At 40.1% G+C, this 18,523-nt stretch overlaps 1 protein-coding gene and 1 long non-coding RNA gene across 2 annotated transcripts in view; one reads left to right on the top strand and one right to left on the bottom strand.

Moving 5' to 3' along the window:
• The window catches only part of LOC129632960 (uncharacterized), a 77,015-nt gene that overhangs the window by 29,756 nt on the left and 28,736 nt on the right, over positions 1-18,523 (top strand). The window lies entirely within an intron of this gene.
• LOC129632950 (palladin-like) overlaps positions 1-18,523 on the bottom strand; it is a 46,942-nt gene that overhangs the window by 6,654 nt on the left and 21,765 nt on the right. The gene's annotated exons all lie outside the window — the stretch shown is intronic.

Here is an 18,523-nt window from a genome sequence, read left to right as displayed (position 1 = left end):
GGAAACACAGGCACATGAAAAGATGCTCAATGTTGCTAATCATCAGGGCAGTGCAAATCAAAACCACAACGAGGTATCATTTCATACCTGTCAGGGTGGCTATCATCAAAAGAACCCAAATAACAAATGTTGGCAAGGATGTGAAGAAAAGGGAATCTTTATACCTTGTTGGCAGGGTATACTATGGAAAATAGTATGGAGATTCCTTGAAAAACTAAAAATAGAACTACCATATGACTCAGGAATATCCACTGCTGGATAGGTATTTGGAAAAAACAAAAACACTAATTTGAAAAGATACATGCACCCCAGTGTTCACAGCAGCGTTATTTACAGTTGCCAAGATATGTAAACAATCAAAGTGTCCATCAACGGATGAATGGATAATGATATATATACACAGAATGAAAGTGAATGTGAAAGTGAAGTTACTCAGTTGTGTCCGACTCTTTGCGACCCCATGGACAGAGGAGCCTACCAGGCTCCTCTGTCCATGGGATTTTCCAGGCAAGAATACTGGAGTGGGTTTCCATTTCCTGGAATACTCAGCCAAAAAAGGAATGAAATTTTGCCATTTGCAACAACACGGATGGACTTGGAGGGTATTGTGCTAATTGACATAAGTTCAGACAGAGAAAGACAAATACTGTATGGTGTCACTTATATGTGGAATTTATTACAGAAAACTAGAAGGCAATGGCACCCCACTCCAGTACTCTCGCTTGGAGAATCCCAAGGATGGAGGAGCCTGGTAGGCTGCAGTCCATGGGGTCGCTAAGAGTCGGACACAACTGAGCGACTTCACTTTCACTTTTCACTTTCATGCATTGGAGAAGGAAATGGCAACCCACTCCAGTATTCTTGCCTGGAGAATCCCAGGGATGGGGGAGCCTGGTGAGCTGCCGTCTATGGGGTCGCACAGAGTCGGACATGACTGATGCGACTTAGCAGCAGCAGCAGCAGCAGTGAATATAACAAAAAGGAGGCAGACTCAAAAATAGAGACCAAGCTAGTGATTGCCAGTGAGGAGAGGGAAGTGGGGAGGGGCAATATAATAATAGGGAATTAAGAGATACAAGCTATTATGTATAAAATAAGCTATAAAGATATATAGTACAATACAAAGAATGTAGTCAATGTTTACAATAACTATTAATGGAGTATAGGCTTTAAAAATTGTGAGTCACTATATTGTACACCTGTAGTAGTTTAGTCACTAAGTTGTATCCAGCTCTTATGACTCCATAGACTGTAGCCTTCTAGGCTCCTCTGTCCATGGGATTCTCCAGGCGAGAATAATGGAGTGAGTTGCCATGTAACTTATATAATATTCTACATCACTTGTAACTCAATTGAAAACAAAACCCTTTGAAACACGTTGCTGTGTTTACTATAAGGAAGGGATGTAAATGATCATATTATCTCTGTGAAGACTTAGTAGAGAAATACATCTCAGTTCTTAGAATCAGGAATAATTGGGCTTCTCCTGTGCAACTGGTTTAGTTTTTCCTCATAGATACTGTGGATCTTAATGTTGGTTATATTTCCCTCTGCATTAGCTACCTGAAAGTCTAATGCTCACTTCATGAAAGCCAGTAATTCAATAGCGACTAGAGTCTGAATCTTCTAAATCTGTAACCTGATGCTTTTCTTTTTTTCATTTTATCTATGCTGACAGAATGTGGTCCACTGGAGAAGGGAATGGCAAACCACTTCAGTATTCTTGCCTTGAGAACCCCATGAACAGTATGAAAAGGCAAAATGATAGGATACTGAAAGAGGAACTCCCCAGGTCAGTAGGTGCCCAATATGCTACTGGAGATCAGTGGAGAAAAAACCCCAGAGATGCTAAAGCTGAAACTCCAGTACTTTGGCCACCTCATACAAAGAGTTCACTTATTGGAAAAGACTCTGATGCTGGGAGGGACTGGGGGCAAGAGGAGAAGGGGACGACAGAGGATGAGATGGCTGGATGGCATCACTGACTCGATGGACATGAGTTTGAGTTAACTCTGGGAGTTGGTGATGGACAGGGAGGCCTGGCGTGCTGTGATTCATGGGGTCGCAAAGAGTCAGATACGACTGAGCGACTGAACTGAACTGAACTGAATGCTGATTGTTTACCCACACCAGCATAGATCACATGACCCCACAAGAATCTTTATTTCTTGATAGAAGAGGTACATTGGAAGATGTAGACTAGCTTGAATAACAAAATATTGTAATTTCCAAAAAGCCATTGGTTTATGGAAATGGGGTGAAATTGTAATTATTCCAAAAATCCAGGCTATTATAGTCACTTTACACTACAATTCTTTAATGGACATAAAATAGACTTAAAAAATCTCTTGCAAAAGTATTTGATACCATCATTAGGGCTAGATTTATCTAATCTCCTTTTAAAAATAATTATTTATTTATTTATTTTTGGCCATGCTGAGTCTTTGTGGCTGCACTGGCTTTTCTCTAGTTGCAGAGAGCAGGGGCTACTCTCTGGTTGAGGTGTATGGACTTATCATTGTGGTGGCTTCTCTTGTTGGGCTCTAGAGTGCGTGGGCTTCAAAAGTTGTGGCTTAGTAATTGTGGCTCCCAGGCTCTAGAACACAGGCTCAATAGTTGAGGCACACAGGCTTAGTTTCTCTCTGACATGCAGGATCTTCCCAGACCAGGGATTGAACCCATGTCTCCTGCATTGGCAGTCAGATTCTTTACCACTGAGCCACCAGTGAAGCCTGTAATCTTCTGATCTCACGATATAATACTGTAATAGTTGGTGTCTTTTTTTAGTCTTAAAACCCCCTTTATCATCTTAAGGTTTTATAATCATTTTAGAGTTAATTTACTTAAAACTTTTGATGATATAAAAGATTTGCTCTTTCATGTTTTATTTCCTATGGTGGATAATGGCTTCAGAGTATGCATTTTATTATTATTTAAAATTTACATATATATTATGTCTATTCCTTTCTATTTATATATAATAAATTCCTTTCCATTCCTTTATATATAATAAATTCCTTTCTATTTATTTATATTATAAATTTGTAAACTTACATCTGCAAACTGGAACTACTTTTTAACTGAGTTAGTTGTTTTTTAATTTTCAAAGAACAGATAGAATTTTTCTTTGGTTGTTCAGAAGATAGCTATAATTCTATGAGTGTATAAGGGCTGAAGGGATTGCAAACACACACAGATTACCTTTATGTCCAAAACTGGGCACAAAAAGAGTCTCTAAATAGGGTAGAATCAAGTAGTGTTAACTGTATTTATTTAATTTGGATCGTTTTTCTAATGAATGAAAGCTTCACAAACACTCAAACTTTTGAATTAGCCAAGACCCCAGGAGCAATACAAAGGAGTTTAGAGTTAGCTGGCACAATGAAAGTATATGAAAAGCTCAATACAGCAAAAGATACATGGTAATAATAATACAGGAGCTGTCTTAGTAATTTATTTAACTTATATGCAGAGTACATCATATAAAATCTCAGGCTGGATGAATCACAAGCTGGAATCAAGCTTGCCAGGAGAAATGTCATCAACCTCAGATATGTAGATGATACTATGCTAAAGGCAGAAGAGGAAGTAAAGAGCCTCTTGATGAGAGTAAAAGAGGAGAGTGAAAAAGTTGGCTTGAAACTCAGAATTCAAAAAACTAAGATCATGACATCCAGTCCCATCACTTCATGGCAAATAGGAGAAAAGTGGAAGCCGTGACAGATTTTATTTTCCTGGGCTCTAGAATCACTGTGGACTGTGACTGCAGCCATGAAATTAAAAGATGCTTGCTCCTTGGAAGGAAAGCTATGACAAACCTAGACAGTGTATTAAAAAGCAGAGACATCACTTTGCTGACAAAGGTCCATATAATCAAAGCTATGGTTTTTCTATCCATAGTCATGTACGAGTGTGGGAGGTAGACTATAAAGAAGGCTGAGAGCTGAAAAATTGATGCTTTTGAATTGTGGTGCTGGGGAAGACTTTTGTCTTGGACTCAAGATAATCAAACCAGTCGATCCTAAGGGAAATTAACCTTGAATATTCACTGGAAGGACTGTTGCTGAAGCTCCAATACTTTGGCTGCCTGATGCAAAGAGCCATCTCATTGGAAAAGACCCTGATGCTGGGAAAGATTGAAGGCAAAAGAAGGGGGTGGCAGAGGTTGAGATGGTTAGATAGCATCACTAACTCACTGGGCATGAATTTGTGCAAACTCTGGGAGATAGTGGATGAGGGAGGAGCCTGCTATGCTACAGTCCATGGTATTGCAGAGTTGGGCATGACTTAGCAACTGAACAACAGCAACAACATCTTAGTAATACCACAAAACATCAAAAACACAAATGTCAGAAGACAATAATGCCAGTGACATCACAAGACAGCATGTAATCACCCCACAGGCTGCTAGTAATAAGTGCTATGATTTCAAAGGAGACAGAAGCTTGACTGGTATAATCAAGAACCCCTTTTTGTAAAATTCAGACTTAAATTGAAGAAAGTAGTTTCCCTACTGGACCATTCCCCACTGGACCATTCAGGTATGACTTAAATCAAATCCGTTATGATTTTACAGTGGAAGTGAGAAATAGATTCAAGGGATTAGATCTGATAGAGAGTGCCTGATGAACTATGGACAGAGGTATGTGACATTGTACAGGAGACAGGGATCAAGACCATCCCCAAGAAAAAGAAATGCAAAAAAGCAAAATGGTTGTCTGAATAGGCCTTACAAATAGCTGTGAAAAGAAGAGAAGCTAAAGGCAAAGGAGAAAAGGAAAGATATACCTATTTGAATGCAGAGTTCCAAAGAATAGCAGGAAATAAAAAGCCTTCCTCAGTGATCAATGCAAAGAAATAGAGGAAAGCAATAGAATGGGAAAGACTAGAGATCTCTTCAAGAAAATTAAATATACCAAGGGAACAATTCATGCAAAGATGGGCTCAATAAAGGACAGAAATGGTATGAATATAACAGAAGCAGAAGATACTAAGAAGAGGTGGCAAGAATACACAGAACTATACAAAAAAGATCTTCATGATCCAGATAATCACAATTGTGTGTGATTACTCACCTAGAGCCAGACATCCTGGAATGTGAAGTCAAGTGGGCCTTAGGAAGCATCACGACAAGCAAAGCTACTGGAGGTGATGGAATTCCAGTTGAGCTGTTTCAAATCTTAAAAGATGAAGCTGTGAAAGTGCCGTACTCAATATGCCAGCAAATATGGAAAACTCAGCAGTAGCCACAGGACTGGAAAAGATCAGTTTTCATTCCAATCCCAAAGAAAGGCAATGCCAAAGAATGCTCAAACTACCGCACAATTTCATTCATCTCACACGCTAGTAAAGTAATGCTCAAAATTCTCCAAGCCAGGCTTCAACAGTACATGAACCATGAACTTCCAGATATTCAAGCTGGATTTAGAAATGTCGGAGGAACAAGAGATCAAATTGCCAACGTCCGCTGGATCATGGAAAAAGCAAGAGCGTTCCAGTAAAACATGTATTTCTGCTTTATTGACTATGCCAAAGCCTTTGTGTGGATCACAACAAACTGTGGAAATTCTTCAAGAGATGGGAATACCAGACCACCTGACCTGCCTCTTGAGAAACCTGTATGCAGGTTAGGAAGCAACAGTTAGAAATGGACATGGAACAAAAGACTGGTTCCAAATCAGGAAAGGAGTACGTCAAGGCTGTATATTGTCACCCTGTTTTTTTAACTTATATGCAGAGTACATCATGAGAAACGCTGGGTGGGAAGAAGCACAAGGTGGAATCATGATGGCTGGGAGAAATATCAATAACCTCAGATATACAGATGACACCACCCTTATGGCAGAAAGTGAAGAGGAACTAAAGAGCCTCTTGATGAAAGTGAAAGAGAGATCAGAGATCAGTCACTCAGTCGTGTCTGACTCTTTGCGACCCCATGAATTGCAGCACGCCAGGCCTCCCTGTCCATCACCAACTCCCGGAGTTCACTCAGACTCACGTCCGTCAAGTCAGTGATGCCATCCAGCCATCTCATCCTCTGTCGTCCCCTTCTCCTCTTGCCCCCAATCCCTCCCAGCATCAGAGTCTTTTCCAATGAGTCAACTCTTCGCATGAGGTGGCCAAAGTACTGGAGTTTCAGCTTCAGCATCATTCCTTCCAAAGAAATCCCAGGGCTGATCTCCTTCAGAATGGACTGGTTGCATCTCCTTGCAGTCCAAGGGACTCTCAAGAGTCTTCTCCAACACTGCAGTTCAAAAGCATCAATTCTTCGGCGCTCAGCCTTCTTCACAGTCCAACTCTCACATCCATACATGACCACAGGAAAAACAGTAGCCTTGACTAGACGGACCTTTGTTGGCAAAGTAATGTCTCTGCTTTTGACTGTGCTGTGTAGGTTGGTCGTAACTTTCCTTCCAAGGAGTAAGCGTCTTTTAATTTCATGGCTGCAGTCACCATCTGTAGTGATTTTGGAGCCCCCCAAAATAAAGTCTGACACTGTTTCCACTGTTTCCCCATCTATTTCCCATGAAATGATGGGATCGGATGCCATGGTCTTTGTTTTCTGAATGTTGAGCTTTAAGCCAACTTTTTCACTCTCCACTTTCACTTTCATCAAGAGGCTTTTTAGTTCTTCTTCACTTTCTGCCATAAGGGTGGTGTCATCTGCATAGGAGAGTGAAAAACTTGGCTTAAAGCTCAACATTCAGAAAACGAAGATCATGGCATCTGGTCTCATCACTTCATGGGAAATAGATGGGAAAATAGTGGAAACAGTGAGAAACTTTATTTGTTTGTGCTCCAAAATCACTGCAGATGTTGACTGCAGCCATGAAATTAAACAATGCTTGCTCCTTGGAAGAAAAGTTATGACCAACCTAGACAACATATTAAAAAGCAGAGACATTACTTTGCCAACTAAGGTCCGTCTAGTCAAAGCTATGATTTTTCCAGTAGTCATGCATGGATGTGAGTTGGACTATAGAGAAAGCTGAGTGCCGAAGAATTGATGCTTTTGGACTGTGGTGCTGGAGAAAACTCTTTGGAGTCCCTTGGACAGCACAGAGATCCAACCAGTCCATCCTAAAGGAAATCAGTTGTGAATATTCATTGGAAGGACTGATGCTGAAGCTGAAACTCCAATACTTTGGCCACCTGATGTGAAGAACTGACTCATTTGAAAAGACTCTGATGCTGGGAAAGATTGAAGGTGGGAGGAGAAGGGGATGACAGAGGATGAGATGGTTGGATGGCATCACTGACTCAATGGAGATGAGTTTGAGTAAACTCTGAGAGTTGGTGATGGACAGGGAGACCTGGTATGCTGCAGTCCATGGGGTCACAAAGAGTTGGATATGACTGAGCGACTTAACTGAACTGTTGTGCCAATACTGTCCTTTTCTCTTTATCTCCTGTGTGGGGAAATAACCATTCAGTGATATGGAATGCTCTAGGGTCAGATTGCCTGGGTTTACCATTTATTAGGTATATTAGGTTTACCTCTATTACCTCTATAAGCCTCAATTTCCCAATCTGTAAATCAGGCACAAGAATAATGTTTATTTCTAGGGCTGTTTTGAGGAAAAATGAGATAGCCTACAAAGGCACTTAACTCATATTTGTGCCACATATCAATCACTCAATAAATGTTAGATGCTATCTTTATTGTGATCAGTCAGTTCAGTTCAGTCGCTCAGTCGTGTCCGACTCTTTGCGACCCCATGAACCGCTGCACGCCAGGCCTCCCTGTCCATCACCAACTCCCGGAGTCCACCCAAACCCATGTCCATCTAGTAGATGATGCCATCCAACCATCTCATCCTCTGTCGTCCCCTTCTCCTCCTGCTCTCAATCTTTCCCACCATCAGGGTTTGTTCCAATGAGTCAGCTCTTCGCATCAGGTGGCCAAAGTATTGGAGTTTCAGCTTCAAAATCAGTCCTTCCAATGAACACCCAGGACTGATCTCCTTTAGGATGGACTGGTTGGATCTCCTACCAGTCCAAGGGCCTCTCAAGAGTCTTTTCCAACACCACGGTTCAAGAGCATCAATTCTTCTCTCTCAGCTTTCTTTATAGTCCAACTCTCACATCCATACATGACCGTGGGAAAAACCATAGCCTTGACTAGATGGACCTTTGTTTGCAAAGTAATGTCTCTGCTTTTTAATATGCTATCTAGGTTGGTCATAACTTTCCTTCCAAGGAGTAAGTGTCTTTTACTTTCATGGCTGCAATCACCATTTGCAGTGATTTTGGAGCCCAGAAAAATAAAGTCAGCCACGGTTTCCACTGTTTCCCCATCTATCTGCCATGAAGTGATGGGACCGGATGCCATGATCTTCGTTTTCTGAATGTTGAGCTTTAAGCCAACTTTTTCACTCTCCACTTTCACTTTCATCAAGAGGCTCTTTAGTTCTTCTTCACTTTCTGCCATAAGGGTGGTGTCATCTGCATATCTGAGGTTATTAATATTTCTCCCGGCAATCTTGATTCCAGCTTGTGCTTCCTCCGGTCCAGCGTTTCTCATGATGTACTCTGCATATAAGTTAAAAAAGCAGGGTGACAGTATACAGCCTTGACATACTCCTTTTCCTATTTGGAACCAGTCTGTTGTTCCATGTCCAGTTCTAACTGTTGCTTCCTGACCTGCATACACGTTTCTCAAGAGGCAGGTCAGGTGGTCTGGTATTCCCATCTCTTGAAGAATTTCCACAGTTTGTTGTGATCCACACAGTCAAAGGCTTTGGCATAGTCAATAAAGCAGAAATAGATGTTTTTCTGGAACTCTCTTGCTTTTTCGATGATCCAGCGGATGTTGGCAATTTGGTCTCTGGTTCCTCTGCCTTTTCTAAAACCAGCTTGAACATCTGGAAGTTCACCATTCACATATTGCTGGAAAGATACGAGCATCTGAATGCAGAGTTCCAAAGAATAGCAAGAAGAGATAAAAAAGCCTTCCTCAGCGACCAATGCAAAGAAATAGAGGAAAACAACAGAATGGGAAAGACTAGAGATCTCTTCAAGAAAATTAGAGCTACCAAAGGAACATTTCATGGAAAGATGGGCTCGATAAAGGACAGAAATGGTATGGATCTCACAGAAGCAGAAGATATTAAGAAGAGGTGGCAAGAATACACAGAAGAACTGTACAAAAAAGATCTTCACAATCCAGATAATCACGATGGTGTGATCACTCACCTAGAGCCAGATATTCTGGAATGTGAAGTCAAGTGGGCCTTAGAAAGCATCACTATGAACAAAGCTAGTGGAGCTGATGGAATTCCAGTTGAGCTCTTTCAAATCCTGAAAGATGATGCTGTGAAAGTGCTGCACTCAATATGCCAGCAAATTTGGAAAATTCAGCAGTGGCCTGTCTCCTGGACACTGTCACAAACCTCCATCCGTAGTTCATCAGGCACTCTGTCTATCAGATCTAATCCTATTTCTCTAGATCTATTTCTCACTTCCACTGTATAGTCATAAAGGATTTGATTTAGGTCATACCTGAATGGTCTAGTGGTTTTCTCCACTTTCTTCAATTTCAGTCTGAATTTGGCAATGAGTTCATGATCCGAGGCACAGTCAGCTCCCGGTCTTGTTTTTGTTGACTGTATAGAGCTTTTCCATCTTTGGCTGCAAAGAATATAATCAATCTGATTTTGGTGTTGACCATCTGGTGATGTCCATGTGTTGGACATCATCATTATTGTGATGGTGATTGCTATAGGTAGATCCAGGGAGAGTTCCACCTTTCCTCAGAGGGTTCGAATCTAGTTGTCTTTGATTTTTCTTCTCTTGTGAACTTACAATCCTTATATTAATAGTGCACTTCTGGGTTTTTTTGGCCATGCCATATGACTTTCAGGATCTCAGTTCCCAACCAGAGATTAAACTGGGGCCACAGCAGTGAAAACCTAGAATCCTAGCCAATAGGCCACAAGGGAACTCCTATAATACACTTTTGTTTCCAATTCTTTACTGTTGTGTACTTTCACCGTATATCAGGTTCCTTAAGATCAAGTGTCTTTCCATGTGTCTCCCATCCCCAAAGTATTTAGTCCAGTGTTGAAGACATAATAGGCATGGAGCTGATTGATTTTATAGATTATTGCATGAGCAGATGCTGTTAACAGTTGTCCTAGGAGGTGTGTGTTAGTTTGTGTTATTTCCCTCAATACCACTCCACAAATAAAAGCAGTTGATATAGAAAGATTCCTCCTCTTCCAGAAAAGGGAAACCTCTGGACTGTTGGTGGGACTATAAATTGGTATAGCCACTATGGAGAGCAGTATGGAGATTCCCTAGAAAACTAAAAAATAGAGCTACCATATCCAACAGTCCCACTCCTGGGCATATATCCGGAAAAAACCATAATTTGAAAGGATACATGCACCCCTGTGTTCATAGCAGCACCATTCACAATAGCTAGGACATGGAAGCAACCTAAATGTCCATTGATGAAGGAATAGATAAAGAATATGTGGTACATATGCACAATAGATTATTACTCAGTCATAAAATGGAATGAACTAATGCCATTTGTGGACATAGATGGGCCCTAGAGATTTTCATATTGAGTGAAGTAAGTCAGAGAAAGACAAATATCATATCATATCACTTATATGTGGAGTATAAAATAGTGGTACAAATGAACCCATTTACATAACAGAGTTGAATCACAGACTTTGATAAACCTTATGGTTACCAAGGGGAAAAGGGGAGGAAGGAATACATTGGGAGGCTGGGATCGACATATACGTACAACATATACGACAATACGTATATACTATTATATATAAAATAGATAACTAATAAGAACTTATTGTGTAGCATATGGAATTCTATTAAATACTCTGCAATGACCTATATGGAAATAGAATCTAAAAAGAGTGGATATGTGTTTGCATATAACTGACTCACTTTTATGTACAGCAGAAACTAGTACAACATTGTAAATCAACTATATTCCAATAAAAAAAAAATGGAATATAGCCATCTTAGGTGAAGTTAACCAATCACAGAATTGCAGGCTAAGACATGGTAAATCTTGTCTAACATCTTCAGAGAACAAAACTCTAAGGGTCCTAGAGGTTATGTGTTTGCTGAAGGTCATGCAATCTGTTGGTGGAAGAGTCAGGATTAAATCCAAATTTCATGTTTTCTAATGCAATCCATATAGGCCTGTAGCAAATGAACTCTATATTACTGGATAAATGTAAAACTGCAGATATTAGTCTGAGTAGTTGAGACGGCAGTGATTTTTTAATTTTTTTTTATCAGAATAGAGCATTTTTGTGGTTCAGAATTCACTGGGTAATGGAAATCATTTTTAATTTGTGTATTATCTTCTCGAAGATCTGTTTTGTTTACTCTTGTATCCCTAGTGGCTACAATAGTGCCGGGCACATAGGAGATACTCAATAAGTATTTGTTGAATGAATACATTTGTTAGCAATCTTGGCTGAGACATCAGTTGAGAATGTTTGTGACTTCTGGAGATTCTAACCTTTAAGTATCAGACCCTGGAAGGAAACCCTAGAAACAGCAGGGAAACTCTGGCTGTGGAAGGAAGATAAAAATGAAATGCTTCCCCTCATGGGAAGAGAAGAATTAAGAGAAAGTGTAAGAAACATTTGGAACTTCTTGGAAGAAACATTCTGAAGGAGCTCAGCCCTGGGATTTCTTTGGAGGGAATGATGCTAAAGCTGAAACTCCAGTACTTTGGCCACCTCATGCGAAGAGTTAACTCATTGGAAAAGACTCTGATGCTGGGAGGGATTGGGGGCAGGAGGAGAAGGGGACGACAAAGGATGAGGTGGCTGGATGGCATCACTGACTCGATGGACATGAGTCTGAGTGAACTCCGGGAGTTGGTGTTGGATAGGGAGGCCTGGCGTGCTGCAATCATGGGGTTGCAAAGAGTCGGACACGACTGAGCTACTGATCTGATCTGATCTGAAAGAAACATACCTTATAAATAAAAGGTCATTTGGTTCAAGAGGCTAGAATTTTGTTTAAGCCTCTTGGCATATTTTGAAGGAGAAGCTAGAAAACATCAGCAAAATAGTTTTGGTGGTGAATGAAATTCAAGTTTTTGCCCACCTTCAAATTGTCCTATGCTCCCTGGCTAATGAGAAAAAAAGAGGAAATCCAATTCTTATAAAGGGAAGCCCCCCTCGCCCCCAGCAACATCTCAGATGCTTCTTGTTCTAAGCATGAACAATGAAACTTCATGCACAAGGCACTAGACAGCCTGTGCTGTCATTTCATCAGTGGCATGAAGAGTCCAGGCAGGACTTCCCATCTTCTGTCCATGATCTTCCAGCTGATGAAAGGGGACAGTGATAACTAATAGAGCCGTGAGATGTCCTGAATCTTACTTTGGGATATGCTACTGGTTAGTGTGAATTAAACCATCTGTGTCTGAAGATGATATAGAAATGGATAAAAAAATAGAGACACCAGATAGTGTGGGAGAGAGAGCACTAATTCAGGATTGAGGAAGTCTGGATTTCGGTTCTAGATCTATCATTAATTAGTTATATGCCTTGGACAAGACTCTCTGGTGTATGCATGTGCACGTGCACTCAGTTGTGGCCACCTCTTTGCGATCCCATGGATTGTAGCCCATGAGGCTGATCTGTCCATGAAAATTTCCAGGCAAGGATACTGGAGTGGGTTACCATTTCCTATGCCAAGACCCTTTGGAGTCTTGGTTATCGCATATCTAATAAGAAGTGAGAAGGTTTCTTCTAGGTCTGTTTGCATTTTCAAAATATTTTAGAAATTTGATCACAGCAAGATCCTCTATGACCCACCTCCCAGAGTAATGGAAATAAAAGCAAAAATAAACAAATGGGACCTAATTAAACTTAAAAGCTTTTGCACAAAGAAGGAAACTATAAGCAAGGTAAAACAAGGCACCCTTCAGAATGGGAGAAAATAATAGCAAACAAAGCAACTGACAAAGAATTAATCTCCAATATATATAAGCAGGTCATGCAGCTCAATTCCAGAAAAACAAACGACCCAATCAAAAAATGGGCCAAAGAACTAAACAGACATTTCTCCAAAGAAGACATACAGATGGCTAACAAACACATGAAAAGATGCTCAACATCACTCATTATCAGAGAAATGCAAATCAAAACCACAATGAGGTACCATCTCATGCCGGTCAGAATGGCTGCTATCAATAATTATTGTCTACAAACAATAAATGCTGGAGAGACTGTGGAGAAAAGGGAACTCTCTTACACTGTTGGTGGGAATGCAAACTAGCACAGCCACTATGGAGAACAGTGTGGAGATTCCTCAAAAAACTGGAAATAGAACTGCCATACGACCCAGCAATCCCAGTACTGGGCATACACACCAAGGAAACCAGAACTGAAAGAGACACGTGTGCCCCAATGTTCATCGCACTGTTTACAATAGCCAGGACATGGAAGCAACCTAGATGTCCATCAGCAGACAAATGGATAAGAAAGCTGTGGCGCATATACACAATGGAATATTACTCAGCCATTAAAAAGAATACATTTGAATCAGTTCTAATGAGGTGGATGAAACTGGAGCCTATTACACAGAGTGAAGTAAGCCAGAAAGAAAAACACCAATACAGTATATTAATGCATATATATGGAATTTAGAAAGATGATAATGATGAGAGACACAGATGTAAAGAACAGTCTTTTGGACTGTGTGGGAGAAGGCGAGGGTGGGATGATTTGAGAGAATAGCATTGAAACATGTATATTACCATGTGTGAAATAGATCGCCAGCCCAGGTTCGATGCATGAGACAGGGAGCTCGGGGCTGGTGCACTGGGATGACCCAGAGGGATGGGATGGGGAGGGAGGTGGGAGGGGGGTTCAGGATGGGGAACACATGTACACCCATGGCTGATTCATATCAATGTATGGCAAAACCCACTACAATATTGTAAAGTACTTAGCCTCCAACTAAAATAAATTATTTTTAAAAATTTTATCTTTTAAAATCTCTGATTTTCATATTTATTGGAATAGATTTTCATATTTATGGAATAGATTCCATCAGAGGATGAGGGAAAGAAAAATGAATATTTGCACTAAAGGCAAAAGCAGTCAGCACTTAGGACTGGGGCTTAGACTGCCATTCCAGAATGCAGAAGTTTGAAAGATGAGATGGGCTTTAGGTAACAGCTTAAAATGTGATTTATTTATGTAAATAAACCTTTCAGAACTCATTTGCGTAAGTTATAAAACCAAACCAAGCATGAGAACCACCCCTCTTCCTTCCAGAAAAAGAATATTTCTAAAAGAAAGCTCACTCTTCTCTTGCTAAATCCACTGTAGTCATTACATTTGATACTCATGTATTTTCCTCTAGGAGATGGAAAAGGAGGTTTTCAGGAAGAAAAACCCTTTTGCTCAACTGCTGTGAAATAATACTATACTCTAGAGTTATCAAAATGATATGGTGGATTCAGAATATGTGTGGGCCCTATGTGTGACCTGTCCTGAAGTGTTCCTTCTTGATTTTAGGTAGCACTGAGGATGTCCTTGAGAGAAAAAATAGCTAGGGATTTCACTTTGGTGATGAGTTATGCTAGCAGGCTTCACGTCTCACGTAAATGGTAACCTTTGCTGAGTGTAACCCTAGCTCTTTGTAAAGAGAACAGAATTAGACTCCACCAAATGAAGAGTCCAAGACCTTGGCAGTCTTACCCTGGAAAGATGACAAGATACATAGAGATCAGGAACAATGATGAGGTTCTCATAATGCTGCCTGAATAGGATGTCTGCAGGGTTAGACTAGCTTCATGGATGTAATGTAAGTTCAGTGGTCTGAGAAGTAGAACATCAGGTTTGTTTAAAAGTACACAGTGAAACAATCTGATAGTAGCTACAGTTAGGCAAAAATTGGGGAAACAGAAGGGAAGTCAGGCAGATTAGCAACATAAAATGTTTCAAAGTGTCACCTTAGTGGGAATACTTAGTGAAAATTCACACAATAAGCTAAATTTGGTGCATTCTTTTTAAGTGTTAAGTTATTTGATGGATCAGTTTGAATTTCCAGTTTTTTTGTTTGCCTATTTTATTATTTAGTATATATTTTAAATAATAAGTTACCTTTATTTACAGAATGATAATTAATATGAATTGTCCACAAGGGAACAGCTGTTATGGAAGACATGTATTTTTCATGCATGATGAGGGAGGCAAAATAGTTGAGGAAGGAGATACATGAGTTAAGTCAGAAAAGGTGTTGTGAATTGTGTGTGTTTAATGATTTCTGTCATTTTTGAACAAGTCTAGAGCCTCTATACTCTGTGGCCCACTGTTGTTAGTCTCTGCAAAAATGAATTTGACATATCAACGTATTTAAGCTGTTTGAAGAGAGGATAGTATTTGACATAAACTGACTATTTTGGTGATGGCTTTGAAAAGTTCCTGAGGATATTTTGGTACACAGGAAATTCTTTTTTAAAAACTTTTTATTTTATATGGACGTATAGCTGATTAACAAACAACGCTATGATAGTTTCAGGTGAACAGTGAAGGGACTCAGCCATATATATACATGTATCCAATCTCCCCTAAATCCTGCTCCCATCTAGGCTCCCATATAACAGTGAGCAGAGTTCTTTGTGCTATACAGTAGGTACTTGTTAGTTATCCACTTAAAATGTAGTAGTGTGTACATGACCATCCCAAACTCCCTAACTATCCGTTCTCCCCATCCTTCCCCCTGGCAACCATAAGCTTGTTCTCGAAGTTTGTGAGTCTGTTTATCTTTTGTAAGCAAGTTCATTTGTATTATTTCTTTTTAGATTCCACATATAAGGGATGTCATGTTAGTAATGATATTTCTCCTTCTCTGTCTGACTTACTTCACTCAATGTGACATTCTCTTGGTCCATCCATGTTGCTGCAAATGACATTATTTCATTCTTTTTTATGGCTGAGTAATATTCCATTGTATATATGTACCACATCTTTTTTATTCATTCCTTTGTTGATGGACATTTAGGTTGCTTCCATGTCTTAGCTATTGTAAACAGTGATGCAATGAACACTGGGTTGCATATTTCTTTTTGGTTCATGTTTTCCTCTGGATATATACCCAGGAATGGGATTGCAGGGTCATATGGTAGCTCTATTTTTAGTTTTTTTAAGGAGCCTCCATACTGTCTTCCATAGTGGCTGTACCAATTTACATTCCCATCAACAGTGTAGGACAATTGTCTTTTCTCCACATCCTCTCCAGCATTTATTGTTTGTGGATTTTTTTATGATGGCTGTTCTGGCTGCTCTGAGGAGGTACACAGAAAATTCTAAAAATGCACCTTATCATTTCTTCCCCAGCTGATCTAGACCATTCCTCAGTAACAGTGGGTTTTATTTTTCCAGATCTCTTGATCATTTATCATACTGTCTTTGTGTTTGGCTGTTTCTTTGTCTTTTGTTCTCTCTTTCTTGCTTTCTTTGTATGTATGTATGTATATCTGTATTTTTAAATTGTATTTATCAATTTTGGCTGTGCTGGGTCTTCATTGCTAAGTGTGGGCTTTCTCTAGTTGCACATGGGGGCTGCTCCTGGTTGTGAGCAGGCTTCTCGCGGTGGTGGCTCCTCTTGTTGCAGAGCAGTCTCCAGGTGCTCGGGCTTTAGTAGTTGCAGCTCCCAGGCTCTAGAGCACTGGCTCAGCAGCTCTGGTGCACAGGTTTAGTTGCTCCACAGCATGTGGGATCTTCCCAGACCAGGGATCAAATCCATATCCCTTGCATTGGATTCTTTTCCACTGTGCCACCAGGGAAGAGTCCTTTGTATTTATTTTTATGTATTTGTTTACTTGTTTATTTTGGCTGTACTACATGGTTTGCAGGAGCTTAGTTCCCCAACCAGGGCAACAGGGTCATGGCAGTGAAAGTACTGAGTCCTAACCACTAGATCACTAGGAAATTATCCCTCTCTTGCTTTTTAGAAAAATAAATCTCTTCTATTTTCAACACACGAATGTTAAAGGTAGGATTATTTTCTAGATGACTGGAAATTTTACTTAATCACACTCAGTGTTTTACCTTTTCCTAATGTTTTGTCAAATTTCTCTATTTTATGCAGTGCCAAAGAGATTATCAATTACGTTTTTTTCATGTTAAAGTAAAATACTCACTGTCCTGGTTCTCGTGATTTCTCCAGTAGCTAAATGGTATTTTGATATAAACCGGTTTTAAAGGATAACTGTTACATGCTAGCTATACTTACCAGGTGGCGCAGTGGTAAAGAATCTACCTGCCAGTGCAGCAGATGTAAGAGACGTGGATTTGATTTCTAGGTTGGAAAGATCCCAACTAGCATACATAACTAGCATACAGATTTCTATTTGGGTATCTGCACCATACTTGTTTTCCTATTGTCAAGGTCCACATTGTTCATGACCTTTCTCAGACTGCTTCTCCATCAAAGAATAGGATGCCTGATCATGTGTTAGGAATGTTACTACTTCTTCCCCCTGATGCTGAGAAGCTAAATGGGCTTGGAAACAACTGGGACTTATCTTGAAACTCTTGCTCACTGAGGTGCTTTTTTGGGGCATATGATCTCTCTACTGTGACTTGATGTTTTAGGTCAGGAATTCAAGAAGCATCAACTGGGCAGTTCATCTCTGATCCATGTGTTTTCAACTAGGGCAGCTGGGCCTTGAGAGTGCATTTATCCAAGATGGTTCCTTCACTCACAAGTCTGGCATCTTGGTGATAGTTGGCCTCTCTCTCTCTTTCCACATGATATCTTTTCCTCTTGGGCTGGGCCTTTCTGTACGACTTGGGCTTTTCATAGCATAGTGACCTCAGGGTAGTTGGATTTCTCACATGGAGGCTTAGGGCTCTAAGAGCAAGTATTCCAAGACTATCTCTCTTTTAAAGAAAAAATTGGTTTTGTTTTTATTTCTGGACCCTTATTTATGGTGGTATAGGAACCAGTTTTAAAAGACCCAGTTTATAGAGTTCTTCTATACAAAAAATTCAGACCTTAAGGCTCAAATACTAAGATAAACAGATATTTGGTTTGAATTATATGGCAAACCACTTTTTACTTTGTTAGAGAATTTTTAAATTTAGCTAAAGATTGGACTTGACATTTTTTCTCTTATTTGAGGATAAAATACTGAAACTGAAGTTTTCAGTGGTGACAGAAACCTAGACTCCAGGAGAATAATTTGCAACACTTCTGGTCTTATTCTTCAGCACCTGCAGTGACTGCTGGACAGAGATTGTTGCCAAGAGTTAAGAGTCCTACTGTTTTGTAAATAGCAACTTTCAATCCAGCTTTGGCAGATTGACAAAATTTGTATTTTGCAAACTCTCCTCACCCCCAGAACCCTTTTTTTTTAAAAATTTATTTTAATTGGAGGCTAATTACTTTACAATATTGTGGTGGTTTTTGCCGTACATCAACATGAATCAGCCACGGGTGTACATGTGTCCTCCCATCCTGAACGCCCCCTCCCACCTCCCTCCCCACCCCATACCTCTGGTTGGGG

This window comes from Bubalus kerabau, chromosome 1 (assembly GCF_029407905.1).
Source record: "Bubalus kerabau isolate K-KA32 ecotype Philippines breed swamp buffalo chromosome 1, PCC_UOA_SB_1v2, whole genome shotgun sequence".
NCBI lineage: Eukaryota > Metazoa > Chordata > Mammalia > Artiodactyla > Bovidae > Bubalus > Bubalus kerabau.
The sequence above is the reverse complement of the archived record's forward strand: the minus strand, read 5'-3'. Positions and strand labels throughout refer to the sequence as shown.